This window comes from Papio anubis, chromosome 15, assembly GCF_008728515.1.
Source record: "Papio anubis isolate 15944 chromosome 15, Panubis1.0, whole genome shotgun sequence".
Classification (NCBI taxonomy): domain Eukaryota; kingdom Metazoa; phylum Chordata; class Mammalia; order Primates; family Cercopithecidae; genus Papio; species Papio anubis.
This window is the reverse complement of record NC_044990.1, coordinates 3,085,021-3,103,050: the sequence shown is the minus strand read 5'-3', so window position 1 is coordinate 3,103,050 and position 18,030 is coordinate 3,085,021. Positions and strand designations below refer to the sequence as shown.

The window sequence follows — 18,030 nt, the reverse complement described above, 5'->3', positions numbered from 1 at the left end:
ATTCTGGTAAGAAAATCTTAACATACTAACTAGCTAACTAAATATATATGTGTATATATATGGGTATATACATATGGATGAATATGGAATTTTGATTCCATTACTTTGAGAACATAATTTTCATATGTAATATATATATTAGCATACTTATTTTATAAATCATATAACTTGATCTTATTACAGAGTATGTTAAAAATAGAGATATGAAAGCAAATTGCAATATCGATTAACCTAATTCAAGCACTGCTAGAGTTTTTGGAGTATCATTCTAGTTTCCTAGTTTTAGTATTAGTATACATAGCTATTAATAATATCATTTTTCCGGCTGGGCACAGTGGTTCATGCCTGTAATCCCAGCACTTTGGGAGGCTGAGGCAGGTGGATCACGAGGGCAGGAGTGTGAGACCAGCCTGGTCAAGATGGTGAAACCCTGTCTCTACTAAAAACACAAAAATTAGCTGGGCACAGTGGTGGGCACCTGTAATCCCAGCTACTCAGGAGGCTGAGGCAGAAGAATCACTTGAACCCGGGAGGCGGAGGTTGCAGTGAGCTGAGAGTGCACCACTGCACTCTAGCCTGGGTGACAGAGCAAGACTCCTTCTCAAAAAAAAAAAAAAAAAGAGTATGATTTTTCCAACTGTTGAGAATAACTTAAAGGAGGAAAATGTCCTTCTCTTCTTTCCACACTGAATAACACTATAGTAATGGCAGAGTGGGCCTTCACCTGCTCCTTTGCTGACTGTACTATGCCACCATTCATATCAGAATGCAATCACACTAGCCTTGAAAACAACCAGGGGAAAAATGGATCAGTAAGATTTAGGAAATTATCTCATTTTTCACCTTTTATTACAAGTGCCATAACTAGATCTCAATTTTAGAAGATCTCATCCATAGCATTTGTTAACGGGCCAAAGAAGAGAGAAAACTGCTGATGTGCACGCTGTTTTCTGAATATGAGCTGCTGTGTGTTTTGTGGTCCAGAATTGGAGCTGACAAATCCTTGACCACACTCCCTAAGCCTGGATTCCCTGGGTAATTTGCATTGTGAGTGGAAGCCATGACATATTTATTATGGAAGAAGAGCTACAACAGTCCATATAAAAAATAATGGACCTTCAACCAGGTCACAAACATCTCGGTAAAAATTATGTTTTGTTGTCTCCATCAACAATTTAAAGCAACAGCAAGACGAATCCTTGCAAAGGCACACACTCGCTGTCTGGGTTCTGTTGAAGTTCTAGTTTGTCATGGGTGCTTGCTGAGCTGGACGGGAAGAAGTCACACCTACCCACACATGCACTGCAAGAGTCATGACATTGACACTTAACAAAAGTAAAGTGGCCACAGAAGGCAAGCAGATGCAACATGTCAGCCATGTTTACTCTTGACCTCCAATGCCCAGTGTCTTAGCTGGAGTGTTTAGGGTGTTTAGGATGGGGATGGGGACACAGATTCCTGGAAATGAATGTGTGAGCATGGTGGGGCTTGCTAGAATGGAGAAGCTCCATTTTGAGCTGTGTCATGAGCCCAGCCTTCAGAGGAGGCCCAGCCTTCACTTGAGCTTTCCACACTCTACAGGATGATCTTGCACCTCGCTCTACTTGATGTTTACCTTTCTGGGTATAGGAACAAATGTCAGGCTACTTTGTTTCTTGAACCAAATTTAGAGTCAGCAAGATGACATTTCACCCAGAAAAAAGAGGAGACCCAGTGCTTCAGTGTTTCTCAGCAATATCTTTGCCTCATTTAATGACAATTTGAAAGTACCTTTCACCACAGCTTTTGCTCAGGATTCTCAGTAATCTATTCATTTATTTTTGTAGGAGTGAAAGGTAAAATTGCCAAGATATGTCTATGACTTTCAGATCCAGAGTAAAATATGCTCTGAAATGAACCAGAGTTTCATGTTAGTTTTGAGTCAGTAAACTTGGCCGGTGTTCATTCTTCTTACTTTATTTTAAAGTATCTCTTTCATTTTTCTATTCCACATCAGCTATAAGCTATAGCAAAATTTGCACATTATAGTTATTATTAAATTATTAAATTAAATTACCATCCAGGACAAGAAGTGTAACAGACTGCACTGTGAAGCTGGGACAATGATTATATAATATATCCCTTCTTAGGTAATGAAATATTTTTAAGTGTCTTCATAGAACTCTCAGAGTTACATCTGATGAGATTATGTACTGATAATACTGCCCAGATTCTGGTTCTATTTTAAATTCTGAAATAATTTGTGACATTTTGTAAATCTAAAAAGCTCTTTTAAGTGAAAATTTGAACCAAATTTGAACATTTTCAATATGTAAATCAATTCAGCTGGTTCTTTTTCTTTCTTTCTTTTTTTCAGAAAAGGATTTTTTTTTTTTTTTTTTTTTTTTTTAATTCAAGTAACTGCAAATAGGAAACCAGAAGGGGAGCTCCAGGCTGGGACAAGTCATGGCTACCCTCCCCAACAGAACAGGGGGAAGTGGCCCCTACACCCTTTATGGTCGATTTGCGCCCCCTTGCTCACTCTGCTGCAACATCCTACAGGCAGGGCACCACCTTCCCTGGCACTGGGGTAGTTGGTCACCCAGCCTGCCATCCTCCAGCTCCTCTTCCCCAGGAAGAGTATCTTGGGGGAGGAGATCGCGAGCAGAACAGGAGGCAATGAGGATGAACGGTTGGCACTGGTAGCAGCAGCAATGACGGATGTTGAAGAATGCAACACTGAACAAAAAACAACACAACTGTCCAGAGGTAGTTTGTGAACAGAGGAAAAATGGAACCAGAACCTTGCGGGGCAGGGAGGTTGGGAGCCGGCAGGGTGAGCTCCTTGTTATTGGTGCCCCACCTGAGGAGGGGGAAATGGCCAGTGGCAGAAGTAGGTTAGGGGAGCAGCCCCAGCCCACCTCAGGTGGCAGCCACAGGGCTCATGGGCCTCACCTGGACAGTAAGTGACTGCATCTCCATCACCACAATATGTACTCAGATCCCAGGCAGAGGGCAAGGGGGCTGTGGCCACAGTGAATAGCGGACTCACCCCTCCTGCCTTCCTGTAGCCGAAGCGGGCTGTCCAACCTAGTGCAGGGACTAGGGAAGGTGGGGCAAGATGAAAGGTGTGAACCCCACGTGGTGACTGTGTGGCTGGGGGAATCCTGGGGGCCAGCACCCCCTCCACTGACCACACCGGCTGCTGTCAGGGCAGTCGGGTACGGTGTGCCAGGATGAGATGGGGCTCTGGCCCCTTTTCAGGCCAGGAGCACCCTCCCAGGCCTCACTGTGGGAAGCCAGAGGGAACAGTGAAGGAGCAGAGAGGGTGCCCCCAAACCAAAAGCCCAGAGAGCAATATTCCCCCCACCAAGAGAGTGGGGGTGCAGCAGGTGCGGGGTGTGGCTAAGTGGGACATTAGCCTTGTCCAGGAGGGCATGTGTGTATGTGGGTGGGCGGGGGAAGCTGGGAACTGAGGTCGGGTAAAAACTGCTCCCCACTCAGCCCATGGGCGCCCTGCAGCGGCCGGTGTGCTGTGTGGTGTGGTGGTGAGAGGGCACAGGTGGAAGATGGGGGTGGCGGCCAGAGGCGGTGGTGATGGTGGGCCTGGGGCGGGGGCAGTGGGGGCGGAGCAAAGCTGTCCGGTGTCAGAAGGAAGCTGCTCCTCCAGGCAGGGGCAAGCGGCACGCACGGGTCACTGCTCCTCCGAGGACTCCTGCGAGATGCCCTCGTCTTCCTCCTCCTCCAGTTTTGTGGGTCTGCCCCTTGGTTTCCTTCCTGGAGTTGTGGTGGTTTCTAGGTCTTGGCAGCGTCCTTGTTTTTGCTTCCCTTTGGTCGCCCAGAGGTCTCTTCGGTGTTGGCACTTCGCTGGGCTCCTTCGGAGGCTGCTTGTGCGGCCTGCCCTGGCCCCGCTTCTCAGTGACGTCCTTTTCCTGCTTGGAAGCCAAGGGCTGGCTGGACTTGGAGCGCGACTCGCTCATCTTCCCTTCTCTAAGGGGCAGGTGGAGGAGTGACGGCTGGGATGGTCTTCTTGGAAAAATAGCCCTGGCTCGGGGTCCCAATTACAGGACTCAGCTGGTTCTTAAGAGTATATTTTATGCCTTTCTGGTTTTCAACTGGAAGCGTTAGTAATGAATATGAAAGCTTTTCCTGTGGTCTTCTCTTGCATTTAGAAGTTCACTTATGATTACACGTATTTACCTCTTTATTAGAAATGCTCATATTAAATAACACTATAGATCATCATCATATTGGCATTTTTATAAATTGATATAAATCCATGTAAACACATATGGAGAGTTTCTTTCATAGTTTTTACTTCTGAAAATAATGATTAAATTTACTTAGATTTTACCTTCCACTTTTAACCACTTTAAGAATTTTATAAAATTGCTAAAATTAAAAAATACATTTTAAATACTAATGATATTAGCAATTAAAATGTAAATAATACATTTACATAGGCAAAATAAACTTATTTCATCTCTATTATAGCAATATTTTGTTGTAAGGTTATTTTATCTTGATTGAAAAACCTGTAGGAAGGTGGATTTGGAAATTAAGTAGCATTTTATTTTACAACAAAATAAAACAAAATACAGAAAAGAGCACCAAGTACAAATACACAATTCAATGGGTTATCACATTGTGAATGTCCACATATGTAACATCCATGCCAAAAAATAGAAACGTTCCAAGTATTTGGGGAAATCCACCTGTGCTCCCTCCCAGACACGACTCCCCCTTTCTTACTCAAAGGGAACCACTATTTTGATTTCTAATGCTATGTGTGTTCCAGCTTTACCTGTGTTGGAACTTTCAATAAATAAAAATTCCTTGATAGATTGATGGTAGACAAATAGATACAAGATAGATTTGCGTCTAACTTGTTTTACACAATACAGCTTATAAACTTCGTTTATATTGTTGCTATGTATTGCGCTGGAGAGTTAGAACCCATTTTGTTTTATCATTGATGGGCATTTGATTTGTTTTCAGTTTCTGGCTAAGTGAACAATCTTGTGTGTGTGTTTTGGTACACCTGCACAAGCCTTTCTGTTGTGTGTATACCTAGGAGTGTAATTGTTGGCTCAGACTGGATAATGTTGGTTTCAGGATTCCAGTACCAATTGTTTTACTAACAGTGTGGTTACTGAAAACAGGTTGTCTTAGTCCATTTGGGCTGCTATAACGAAATACCATAGACCTGGTGGCTAACAAACAACAGAAATGTGTTTTTCGTAGTTCTGGAGGCTGGAAGTCAGAGATCAGGTTGTCAGCATGATAAGGCTCCTGTGAGGGCCCCCTTCCTGGTTTGCCAATGGCTGTCTTCTCCCTGAAAGGATTTTCAGGGCAGAGAGCGGCAAGAGGGAAGCCAGCTCTCTCGTGTCCTGGCACCAATCCCATTCACGATGGCTCCGTTTTGGAAGGACACAAATATTCAGCCTACAGCACATGTTAAAATTCCTTGATAGTTTATTCTTTAGATTTTGTTTACTAATTATGTAAATCAATTTTATGATTCCCATATGAAATTTATAACTCAAGGCACAAACAGAAAAGTCTAGCTTTTGCCCCTGTCACCTTCACTGTGTTCCTTCCTTCCTCTGAAGCATCACACTCCAAAGGTAGCTCCCACAAGTGCTTCTACTCTATGTATTCAGTCAACAAATTAGCATGATGGAGGTCAGAAATGGGCTTCTATTTCTAAAATGGGTTTTAGAAATGGTGTTTACTGCTGAAATTCATGGTGTTCAAAGTATATGGATTAGCTAGATATATTTTAAAGATATTTGCATAATTATATGAATACAGTAGAAAAATACTGAGAGCCAGCAGCCTAGGAGTGGAGCTGTGAATTGGATCTGTAAGTGGTCCAATGTTCAGCCACTGATTTGGAGGATTATTGGCGTCTAAATGTGAAAGTTAACAGAGTTCCACAATTAGGATACTGTCACAGTTAGCCTTAGGTGAATGTTTTGGGGAAGGTACTGTGGACCTCATACAATTTGCAGAACTGAATTAAGACTATTTTATGCCCATTTTGGTGTGGGCATGTTTTTGTGTGAAACTTTTCATCTGAGACTTTTTTTTTTTAATCCTGAGACAGAGTCTTGCTCTTGTCGCCCAGGCTGGAGTGCAATGTCATGATCTCGGCTCACTGCAACCTCCACCTCTTGGGTTGAAGCGATTCTCCTGCCTCAGCCTTCTGAGTAGATGGGATTACAGGTGCCCACCACCACACCCTGCTAATTTTTTGCATTTAGTAGTGATGGAGTTTCACTATGTTGGTCAGGGTGGTCTTGAACTCCTGACCTCAGGTGATCCACCTGCCTCAGCCTCCCAAAATGCTGGGATTAAAGGTGTGAGCCACCGCACCCAGCCAAGACTAGCTTTTAAGTGAAGCCTGTAACACTCACTTGCCTTTCTGTTGGCTACCAATAGTTACCAAAAAGAAATCTTGCTGCTATCACTGCCTGGAATGCCTTCATGAACCCCTTTATCTGGGAAATTCCTACTCATCATTCAAACCACTCAATAAATATGTTGTAAATGGAGACTTGTAAAAATGACAAAAAGAACCCTAATCAATTATTTTAATGAAAAGCATGGTGTTAATGTCACTGAATGTTTTATTTATTTATTTTGAGACGGAGTTTCACTCTTGTCGCCCAGGCTGGAGTGCAATGGCATGATCTTGGCTCACCGCAACCTCCGCCTCACGGGTTCAAGTGATTCTCCTGCCTCAGCCACCTGAGCAGCTGGGATTACAGGCATGCACCACCACCCCCGGCTAATTTTGTATTTTTTTTAATACAAACGGGGTTTCTCCATGTTGGTCAGGTTGGTCTTGAACTCCCGACCTCAGGTGATCCACCCACCTCGGCTTCCCAAAGTGCTGGGATTACAGGCATGGGCCACCTCGCCCGGCCTGAATGTTTTAATAGTAAAATATGCATCTTGAATCCCTAGGCACAGATCATCTAATCTAATCATCTAATCTAAGGTAATCTAATCTAATCCCAGTCAGCTTTAAGGAAATGTTAGCAAAACGTAATTAATTGATGTTTATAAACTCTTATTACTGAAAGTTCTACTTACTAGGAACCATCTTATGATAGTGGGCTTTTTAAAGATGAAAATATAGAAATATTACATGAGTCACATTTTTATTGGTCCTCAGAAAAATTCATTTCATGAAATTGTATTGTTTTTCAGATCACTCTTTCCCCAGAGGTTAAGATCAAACACCATCAGGCTGTGTCTGTGACATTCTGAGACACAGTTGGAGGGAAGAGAGGGGTTATGTGCTGGGTTTTGGTAGAATTATTGCTAGATGAGAAATTAATTTGCTGCCCAATCAGTCCTCCTGACAGCTGATTGACAGGAGCAAACAAATTACCCACAGAAGCAGGGAAGAGGATATTCTGAACAGCGATGCTATCCAGGTAGAAGAGGTGGAAAAGGCGTGGGGAGAAAGGATGGCCTGGGTTGAGTGATTGAGGGAGCAGACCAGGGACTTCTGATTCTAAATTTGGATTTTACTTTCAAATTGAGGGCTTTTAGTTTAGTCATCAGAGCTCAGTGTCAACAAACACAGTCTAAAACTAGAAGAGCATTTAAATCAACCTCAAGCATCCCCTCTACTTCTACTTTCCTATATCACTTTTTGGTGGTAGGACTTGAATTCAAGTCTTCAAGTTCTTTTTCTATAAATTTTTCCACCTCAAACTGAATTTCCCCATTTGCAAATCTAGTTAGAAGACTTCAGTTTCCAACTTTTGGACAAACTTTTAACTTACATAAAAGCACTTTTTGTTTTAATATTGCAATCCTTAATTATAAGTGTTAGAGCTAATCATTTACTTATAATCTATAAAATTAGTCCAGGTTTTGAATCAAATTGAATTCTTATTGCAATTGCCATCTTAGTCTTTCACAGCTTAATTAACTAAGCAGATTTTAATATAATATATTTTAATCTATCGTTTCTAAAAATTAACTTTCATGATGTGTTAAGAATCAAATAATTACTGTCAAGTTGCTGCAAAATGAATCATTACCATTTTAATGTAACTACACCAAACAGCAAAAGTTATTGAGTTTTAAAGTGCTTCTTAAAAATTTTAGTTATGAAATCCATCAATGCTGACATCTTAATTTGTTCTACTCCTCAACTGATGCATTTATTTTTATGTAATTATGAGCTGTCAAAGGTCCCTTCCATAACAACAGATTTTATTCGCTTCACTGAACTTAATGAAATCCATGCGCATGAGTGAATTTCACAGATATATTTAAATTTGGCACCAGAAATTCTTATTTCTAATGGTGTTTAATATTTCAAAACATGAAGGTTCTTTTAGAAAGCAAATCATAGAATCATTAAAAAAAAAAAAAAAAACCACACAGTTTAAAAGATACTGAAGACGATATTTAGCAGATTTTGATAACTGCAGTATGGACCCTAAAGAAAATACTTAGCCCATTCAGTGGTTCCAAAAGCAGCCACTCGCATCAAACATTCCATGAAATTTAGAATCATTTCAAGATTTGGGGGCTCTGAGGAAGGGAGAATTTCTGGAAGCACCACCCCTCTGGTACCCCTCTGATACCCTATGCTCTATCTCCTTTTTCCCTCTCGGTCCTCCCCTCTCCCAAATTTCTCTCTACTTAGAGTTTCAAATAATTCTTCCTCCCTTGCGTACAATGCCTTCCTCTTTCTCCTGAAACTTCAGCTCCAGGCAGCATCTAGACTCTGAGCCAGGAAGGAACGTAACTTCTACCCTGGCATTTTCCTCTACAGACACATGAATCTTCTCCTCTGAGCAAAAGCCTTCATCTTAGCATGATCCATCTCACTGATGGTTTTAGAAAGTTATGGTAATACTTGTTCCTTTTATAATTATAATAGACATTTTTTATCATCTTCACATTTTCACTTAACTATATAGATTAAGCAGTGAAAACATTAACAGAAGTATGGCTTTGTAGATTAATACTTCTTATGTGCTGGAGAATACCCCCACTCCTTCTCCTTCCTTTAAACAATCATCTTGTATTGACAGCTTAAGGTAAGTATATGGGATGTATTTTTGCCACTTGTGCATAGGCTATCACTTCCTTTTTTTTTTTTTTTTTTTTGCTATGAGAATGCTGTATGAGGCAAAACCGCATACTATGAAAATGCTTTGAAATGCAACAGGAGGAGATATGAAGACACAAAGAACAAGTGTGTAGTGACACATGGCTGTCAGAACACACTAAAGAATCCACACGGCTTCCCCTCTTTACCTAGAAAAGGAAGGCTCTAAGTAAGCCACCTCCACCTCAGGAGAGGAAGTATTTATTCCTACTAAATATAAGATTGTTATTATACCTATAATTTCTATCCTGTTTAGAGTTTATTTTATATCTAATAAGAACTTTGAATTGTGATAAGTATTTAATGTTTCTGGGCACTTTTGAGTTTAAGTGAAGTACAGGGCAAAGAATGTATTGAACTCAGAGGAAAAAGCCTAATTTTTTTCAGCCTAGCTCTGCCACTAAAATGTTGAGTCCTGCATTTCTCTGAACTATGGTACCCAATAAGAGAATTGAACTAGAATAAGATTCTAAAGACTAGACTTCAGTAGTCTTTGAGATTTTTAAACTTATAAAGAAAATTTTGTGAAAGTCTGCATTATCTGGACAGGGTCTGTAACCTTCATAAGATTCTTTAAAAAATTCTTTTTTTTTTTTTTTTTTTTTTGAGACAGAGTCTCGCTCTGTCACCCAGGCTGGAGTGCAGTGGTGCAATCTCTGTTCACTGCAAGCTCCGCCTCCCAGGTTCACGCCATTCTCCTGCCTCAGCCTCCTGAGCAGCTGGGACTACAGGTGCCCGACACTATGCCAGGCTAATTTTTTTTGTATTTGTAGTAGAGACGGGGTTTCACCTTGTTAGCCAGGAAGGTCTTGATTTCCTGATCTCGTGATCCACCTGCCTCAGCCTCCCAAAGTGCTGGGATTACAGGTGTGAGCCACTGCACCCGGCCAAAAAATTCCTTTATTTTAAAGTAACTTCATATTCACTGTGTCAGATTCTTTTTCAGATATCTTTGCATTGTAACAGTCACTTCTGAAAAGTGTATTAAAGGCTTTGAAGCCTCTTAACTGGGCTGGAAATTTGGGAGGTCATATAGCTTAGCATACTAGAACATATAGACATTCAAAAATATTAAAAATATTTTATGAATGTATACAAAATGTTATTAAATATACTGAGAATCTGGCAGTAAATATGGTAGGAGACAAATAGCTGTCAGTTGTTATTTCAGTCTGCAGGTAAGAATCACTTTTACATACATATAAATTCATAACATGAAATAACTTGAATTAGAAGTCACAGAGTCTCTTGGTTATGGGGTTTTAAGCTATGACTTTCTGCAATATATAACATGTATATTCAGTTCACCTAAAACTTTTTTTTTTTTTTTTTGGAAACAGAGTCTCACTCTGTCACCCAGGCTAGAGTGCAGTGGCATAATCTTGGCTCACTGCAACCTCTATCTCCTGGGTTCAAGTGATTCTCCTGCCTCGGCCTCCTGAGTAGCTGGGATTGCAGGTGCACACTACCACACCCGGCTAATTTTTGTATTTTTAGTAGAGACAGGGTTTCACCATGTTGGTCAGGCTGGTCTTGAACTCCTGACCTTGTTATCTGCCTGCCTTGGCCTCCCAAAGTGCTGGGATTACAGGCATGAGCCACTGCACCTGGCCCAATTCAGTGAACCTAAAATTTCTTCACCATGAATTGTCATGAATAGTTTTCAAAACTAACATAATTTTATATTGAAACTATGAAGTTTTATTACCTTAATGATGAAATAAACTGACCTTTTTCAATTTCTTAATTTATGTTATAAAGTTTACTCAGTACTCTTTTGTTGTTTTTGAAAAAAAATTAAAATGCTTTAAAATAATCCATAACAAAATAATTATTTTTTTAGGTGGGAAAAAATAGGTGTAATATAGTTTTACTGTTCACTTTATTGGTTTCAATTTGAGTGATTTAAAGCAAATTGCCCAGGCATGTGGCTCACACCTGTAATCCCAGCACTTTAGGAGGCTGAGGCAGGAGGATCACTTGAGGCCAGGAGTTTCAGACCAGCCTGGGCAACAAAGTGAGACCCCTATCTCTATTAAAACAAAAGCAAAACAAAACAAAAAATCTACTTCACATACTTTGAAAGCATTTTAACCTCGATTTTATATTTATTGTCAATTAAATACAATTAAGCAGACAGTCAAGTGGTACCTACTGCTACATGTTGTAAAAATGTGCCGGTCAGAAAAGAAAAAACAAAAACATTCTATGTGGGAAATTTCTCAAAGCTGAGTTTAACCACTCACTTTGGAGAATAAGCAAATGAAAGGTAGTATCAGATTTCCAATGAGAAGTTTTTAAAAGAATATAGTTGGGCCAGGCGCGGTGGCTCACGCCTGTAATCCCAGCACTTTGGGAGGCCGAGGAGGGTGGATCACGAGGTCAGGAGATCCAGACTATCCTGGCCAACATGGTGAAACCCCCTTTCTACTAAAAATAAAAAATTAGCCGGGCGTGGTGGCAGGCGCCTGTAGTCCCAGCTACTTGGGAGGCTGAGGCAGAGAATCACTTGAAACCCGGGAGGTGGAGATTGCAGTGAGCCGAGATTGCACCACTGCACTCCAGCCTGGGCCACAGAGCAAGGCTCTGTCTCAAAAAAAACAAAAACAAAAAAACCCAAAAAAAAACAACAACAAAAAAACCAATCCAGAAGTGTAAGAAAGTGTCTTTTTTTGTTTTTGTTTTTGTTTTTGTTTTTATGTGGTGGTGCCTTCTGCTCAGGCTAAACAATAAAGTAACATTTGGATTTAGGAGCCTTGTTACTGATTCTATTTTCTTTGCCTTTATTTTTGTTTATCTACTTGATTTAGCTCACGAATTTTCAATTTTTGCATCTTAAAATTTTTTATTTAAGTTGATTTATTTTACTACCATTGCCTAGGATTTGATATTTGAGTTTATTAACTTTTTAAAATCTTGGGCATGCAGGTCCTAATATTTTTTCCATTTTAATCATAATATTTTCAGGAACTTATTGATTTTTGGAAGTATATTATTAATTATTTGAAAAAGAATTAAAAGTTCCTAAATCTATAATATTTTTATAATTTGATTGTTATTGGAACTTTAATTTTACTACTTTAGGGTTAGGTACTGAGGTCTGTATAATAAGTGCTCAATATTTGTGGGGAATTATTTTGTGGCTAGTTCTTAGTCAATCTTTGTGACTTTTATGTTTCCTTAGAAATTGTGGTTTCCGAGGTCAGGAGATAGAGACCATCCTGGCTAACATGTCTCTACTAAAATACAAAAAAAAGAAAAAAAAACCAAAATTAGCCAGGCGTCGTGGCCGGCGCCTGTAGTCCTAGCTACTTGGGAGTCTGAGGCAAGAGAATGGCGTGAACCTGGGGGGTGGAGCTTGCAGTGAGCCGAGATCGCACCACTGCACTCCAGCCTGGGCGACAGAGCGAGACTCCGTCTCAAAAAAGAAAAAAAAGAAAAAAAAAGAAAGTGTGGTTTCAGGGCTCTCTATATAAGACTATCATGTTAAAAATATAATTGCATCATTCAAATCTATATCCTTAGTAGTGTTCACTTTTGCTTGTTAAGTTCATTTTCACTGAAGTTGTATTGAATTACATTTGTTCAGTTTTTTTCTTTATTGGTAGGTTTTGGTAGGGTCAGGATTGCTGTATCTTTTTGGTAAGATTTTCCTCTGTTATAAATCTCCTTATAGCTAACAATATTTTCGTCTCAAGTTTTATGTTATTTTAAATTAACATTGATACAATGGTTTTGTTGGTGATGGTATTGGCTTGTTGAATATTTTCAACTTTTATTGGCCCCTTATCTTTCTCTCTCACTGTGTTTCAGGTCACCATTGTAAACATCATTAACAGATTTTAAAAAAACAAACAAACCTGGCCGGGCATGGTGGCTCACACCAGCAATCCCAGCACTTTGGGAGGCCGAGGCAGGCGGATCACGAGGTCAGGAGATCAGACCATCCTGGCTAAAACGGTGAAATGCCATCTCTACTAAAAATACAAAAAATTAGCCAGGCCTGGTGGCGGGCACCTGTAGTCCCAGCTACTCGGGAGGCTGAGGCAGGAGAATGGCATGAATCCTGGAGGCAGAGCTTGCAGTGAGCCGAGATCATGCCACTGCGCTCCAGCCTGGGCGATCTTCAGAAAGAAAAACAAAAACCCGACTTTTACTGGGAAATTGAATCTATTTCTATACACTGATTATTAATATACTTAAATTTATTTTCACTATTTTGTTTTGTGTCTTCCACTTACATTGATTTATTTTATGTTGGAATAATTGTGTTTCCTTTGTGTATAACATATCTGTTTCCATTATTTTAGCACTTACCTTTCAATTTTCAAAATGCTTACTAAATAGAGTCTAAATCTAATCAAAATATCTACCCTTCTTTTGCAAAAAACAAGAACTTAAAGTATTTTAGGTCACAATCACTCCTGCCAATACCCTTTTCTCAATTATTCTATATTCACTTTAAAAAATACCCTGTAGTTGTTGTTATTGATAGTCAGTGATTATTTAAACTCATAAACAGATCAATCAGCAGCTTTGCATTCCAAGCCTTTCTTTTGGGTTTCATTCACTTCCTGTTGAAGAACAACCTTTAGTATTTCTTTCTGGGAATTTCTGTGAGTGATAAATTCTCTTTGTATTTGATTTGTCTGAAAATGTCTTCACTTGGTTTCACAGCTGGATAATTATCACCTGAGTTTAATGATGCTAAGTTGGCTCTTGTCTTCCCTAAGCATTTTGAAAATTATTTTTCTCCTTTTTGACATCTACTATTAATGAGGAATATAATTACAAGTTATAATCTATTTGTAGGTAATCTGTGTTTTCTTTACTTACTGCATTTTGAACTTTATTTTTGTCTTTAGTGTTATGCATTTTGTGACATTATATTTAATGGTGGAGATTGTATTTATTTTATTGCTTGGAACTCATCATGTTCATCTTGCACCAAATTGGGAGCTGGACTTGAACCCCTGCAGAAAACTAGATGCCTCCGAGGGTTACACTAACTGTAAAAAAGGGACTTGAAAACATAATAAAAATTTATACTAATTCTTCTTCCAGGAAATGCTCATTTCAGCATTATTATCCTTCATTTTGAATAAGATTAGTTTCAGCAAGGTCAGTGACCTTGCCTTAAGTCACACAGTTAATGCGTGGCTGGGTCCAGCTTTGTTTCATATCAAAGCTTGTGATCTTCCTTTGCTGCATTGATTCCCTGTGCATTATATGGTTCTCTGTGTCCACATTTCCCCCTAGGGGAAATTTCCCCAACAAAAGAAAGACCAGTCTCAGGAAGATAATTTTTCCAGTAAGAGTGAAGTCTGTTACACATCAATTGCTTTGAACTAGGGAGTGAGTAGGGGATAGCTTGGCCTTCAATGTACAGTTCTATGAGTTCTGACATTTGGATAATATTCAAATCTCTGTTCAGATGTGGAATATTACCACCACCCCCAGAAAACTCCCTTGTGTGCCTACCCCTCATAGGCAACCACTGTTCTGAGTTTTTCTATTAAGGATTAGTTTTCTTCTTTTAGCAGTTTATATAAATGGAATCTATACAGTGTCCATTGTTTTGACTAAGCCTTCTGTCTCTCAGCATGAGGCATCTGAGATTCCTTCATGCTGTTTGTATGTTAGAAGCTTGTCCTTTTTTATTGAATAATATTTCATTGAATTAATATAACATGATTCTATGAGAATTGCTAAGCCATGGGATGTGTGTTTAATTTTATAAGAAACTACCCTATATTTTTTTCCAGAGGGTTTTACTATTTTACATTCCTGCTTACAATGCATGAGAGTTCTGATTCTTCTCATCCTCACCAATACTTAGTATTGTCAGTCTTTTTAAATTTTAAGCAGTCTAATTTATGTATCTCATTATAGTTTCATTTGCATTTCTCTGATGACTAATGATGCCCAACAATTTTTCATGTGCTTATTGGTCATTTATATATGATGCTTTGTGAAGTGTCTATTCAAGTCTTTTCCACATTTTTTAGGCTGTTTATCTTTTTATTACTGAATTGAAGAAACTCTTTATGTAGCTCATCTTTGTTAGACAAAGGAGCATTTCCTCCCAATCTGTAGCTTTCTTATTCAAGTTCTTAAAGTTTCTATTTTTGAGCAGATCTTTTTTTTCATTTTGAGAAAGTATTTTGTGGTTTTTAATTTTGGTCTTCTACTAAAGAATGCTTCGCCTGCCCCATGTCATAAAGACATGCTATTATGTTTTGTTTTAGAAGCTATACTGCTTTAGCTTTATTTTTCAGTCTATAGTCCATTTTGAGTTTGTTTCTGTTTGGTTTGAGGTAGGTGTCATGGCTCATTTTTTTCTCCCTATGGACATTCAGTTTTTCCAGCTCCGCTTGTTGTGAAGATTTTCTTCTATTTCATTGCTTGGGTGACTTTCTTAGAAATCAAAAGTCAGTAGAGACATGGGTTTGTTTCTGGGCTGTCTTTTCTGTTCCACTGATCTACTTGTCAATCCTCTGCCAGTATCACCTAATATCTTGATTCCTACAGCTGTATTACAAGGCTTGGAACCAAATAGTACAAGTCTGCCCACTTTATTTTTCTTTTTAAAGATTGTTTTGAATATACTAGATTTCTACATTCTAGATGGTTTTATAGTACTTTTAGCATCAGTTTGTGAATTTCCCTACAAAAATGAAAAATGCCAGGCAAGATTCTTATTTGGATTGCATACAATATAATTAAGATTTAAAATTCATTACAATAGCAATAAAGGCACCAATAAGTGGAACTTGACAAACTGATTGTACTTCAAATGTAAAGAACCATGGAAAACCAAGACAAATTGAAGAAGAAAAAATGAGGTTCATCAAATCAAATATTAACACTTGTTTTAACAATAGTATTGTGTTATAGCTAAGGAGACCATAAATAGATCTAAAAGTATATGAAAATATATGATGGAAGAACACAACACAGCAGTGAAAAAATCTAGACTCTTCAACAGATTGTGCTGAGGCAGCTGACTTGTTACACGAAAACAAGTTAAAATAGATTCTATTCTTACCTCAAATTCTGTACTAAAATAATTACCAAACGGTCTGTGATCCAAATGTAGATACAAAAATTTAAAGTATTTTGAGGAAAACAGCCGAATAAGCTTGATGACTTTGTGATAGCAAATATTTCCTTAAATGAGACATAAAATTACAATTCATAGAAGACAATGGCAATGAATTTGACTACATTTACGATGAACATTTCTATGAGTCAAAAGATACCACAAAATGTAAATAATGCTATGCATTATTGTAATTAATACATAAATTACAAATAATTATTATCTGGAAGATGTGGATAATGCCTCTAAAATTAGCCAAAGTAACTACAAAAAGGCAAACAGTACAACTGACAAATGGACACAATAGATTATGGTAGGTTGTCTCCAAGGGTGGCCACCATCAATTCCCGCCTTCCCTCTTCATGTGCCTGCTGCTCCACTCACTGAGATATGGGCCCTATTTTTTTCCCCTTGAACCTAGGCTGGCTTTATGCATTGCCTTAACCAATAAAATACACCATCAGTAATGATAGTGAATAAGCAATTGGCAGAAAAGGAAATAAAAAAGGCCAATAAAATGAAAATATGCTCAACCTCACAATAATCAGAAAAATGAAGATGGAATACCGAATGATGTCATTTCACACACGTGTTGGACAGGTACATTTATAAAGTCTGACAATACGAAATGATGGTGACGGTGTCATACACTGCTGAGGGAAACAGAACTTGGTCCAGACACATTAGAGAACAAGTCTGGAATATCCAGACAAAATGAAGATGAACATTTGTTCACACTCAGCAATTCCCGTTCTTTGCATATGCCCTGGAGTAATGGAAACATGCATGAGAATGTTTAGCTTGACATTGTTTATTAAAGTGAAAAATTGGAAATGAACTAAATGTTTATCATGTGGATAAAACACATTTGTGATGCTTTTATACAAATAAAAAAGTGACATGTAGAATAATCACTTCCTTTTATTGAATGCTTTTACAGATGCTGGGTGCAATTCAAAGTTGTTTTCATGTATTATTTTATTTTATCCTCCTCATACCTCTAGGAATACTAATCATCGTCATTATCATCATCTTTGTCCTCATTTTACAGAGAAGTGAGTGAGAGAGCTGGGATATGACTTCAGGAATCCATATTCTTACTAATTACATTATGCTGGTTTTGGAGAATTGAGAGGACCTCTGAGGAATCTTCCTGAGGAACGCTCTTTGCAAAGCTCTGCTCCAGAGGTGGCTAGATGAGGGCACACCCCTGTTCTTGCCTTCCTGGCCTCCTGTTAATACACAGTCTCTCAGACCAAGATTGATTCCTAGGGTACATATGTGAGAAAAGGCCGATACGTGTACAGACAAGAGAATGGTAGCTTACTTGGGACGATAAACGGCTTGTTATATAAAATTCTTAAGGGTTGTAAATTAACATTGCACACTCTGAAAAAATGTAATTTTATTAAATTAAAGGAATAACAGACTCTTGAGTGTAAGAAGAGACAATAGACTTAATACTAACAACCTTAATAATATATTGGCTTGTTGTAGAGATTCAATGAAATTGTTTATTTATCAATTGCCTGGTGCATGGTAGGCATTTGATAAACATTCTCGTCTTTAAATTTTCTGTTTACAGTACTTTTGTCTACGTTAACACCTCAATAACCCATGGACTTTCATAGAAAAGCCCTTGAGGTCTGAATTTATGAATTTGTATGTGCTGATTTCAGCATGTTCTAAGTATACAAGCAAAGAAACAAGAAATAATAATGGTTTTGAGTAGCTGTGCAAAATCAGCAGCCAGAAAGATGTCTAAGAACAAGTAAAAGTTTATTAATAAGTAGGGGAAAGTGAA

At 38.7% G+C, this 18,030-nt stretch overlaps 1 pseudogene; it reads right to left on the bottom strand.

The window, feature by feature from the left end:
* Window positions 1-3,673: 3,673 nt before the first annotated feature.
* On the bottom strand, window positions 3,674-4,325 carry LOC101012595 (annotated as a pseudogene).
* Between the last annotated feature and the right edge of the window lie 13,705 nt (window positions 4,326-18,030).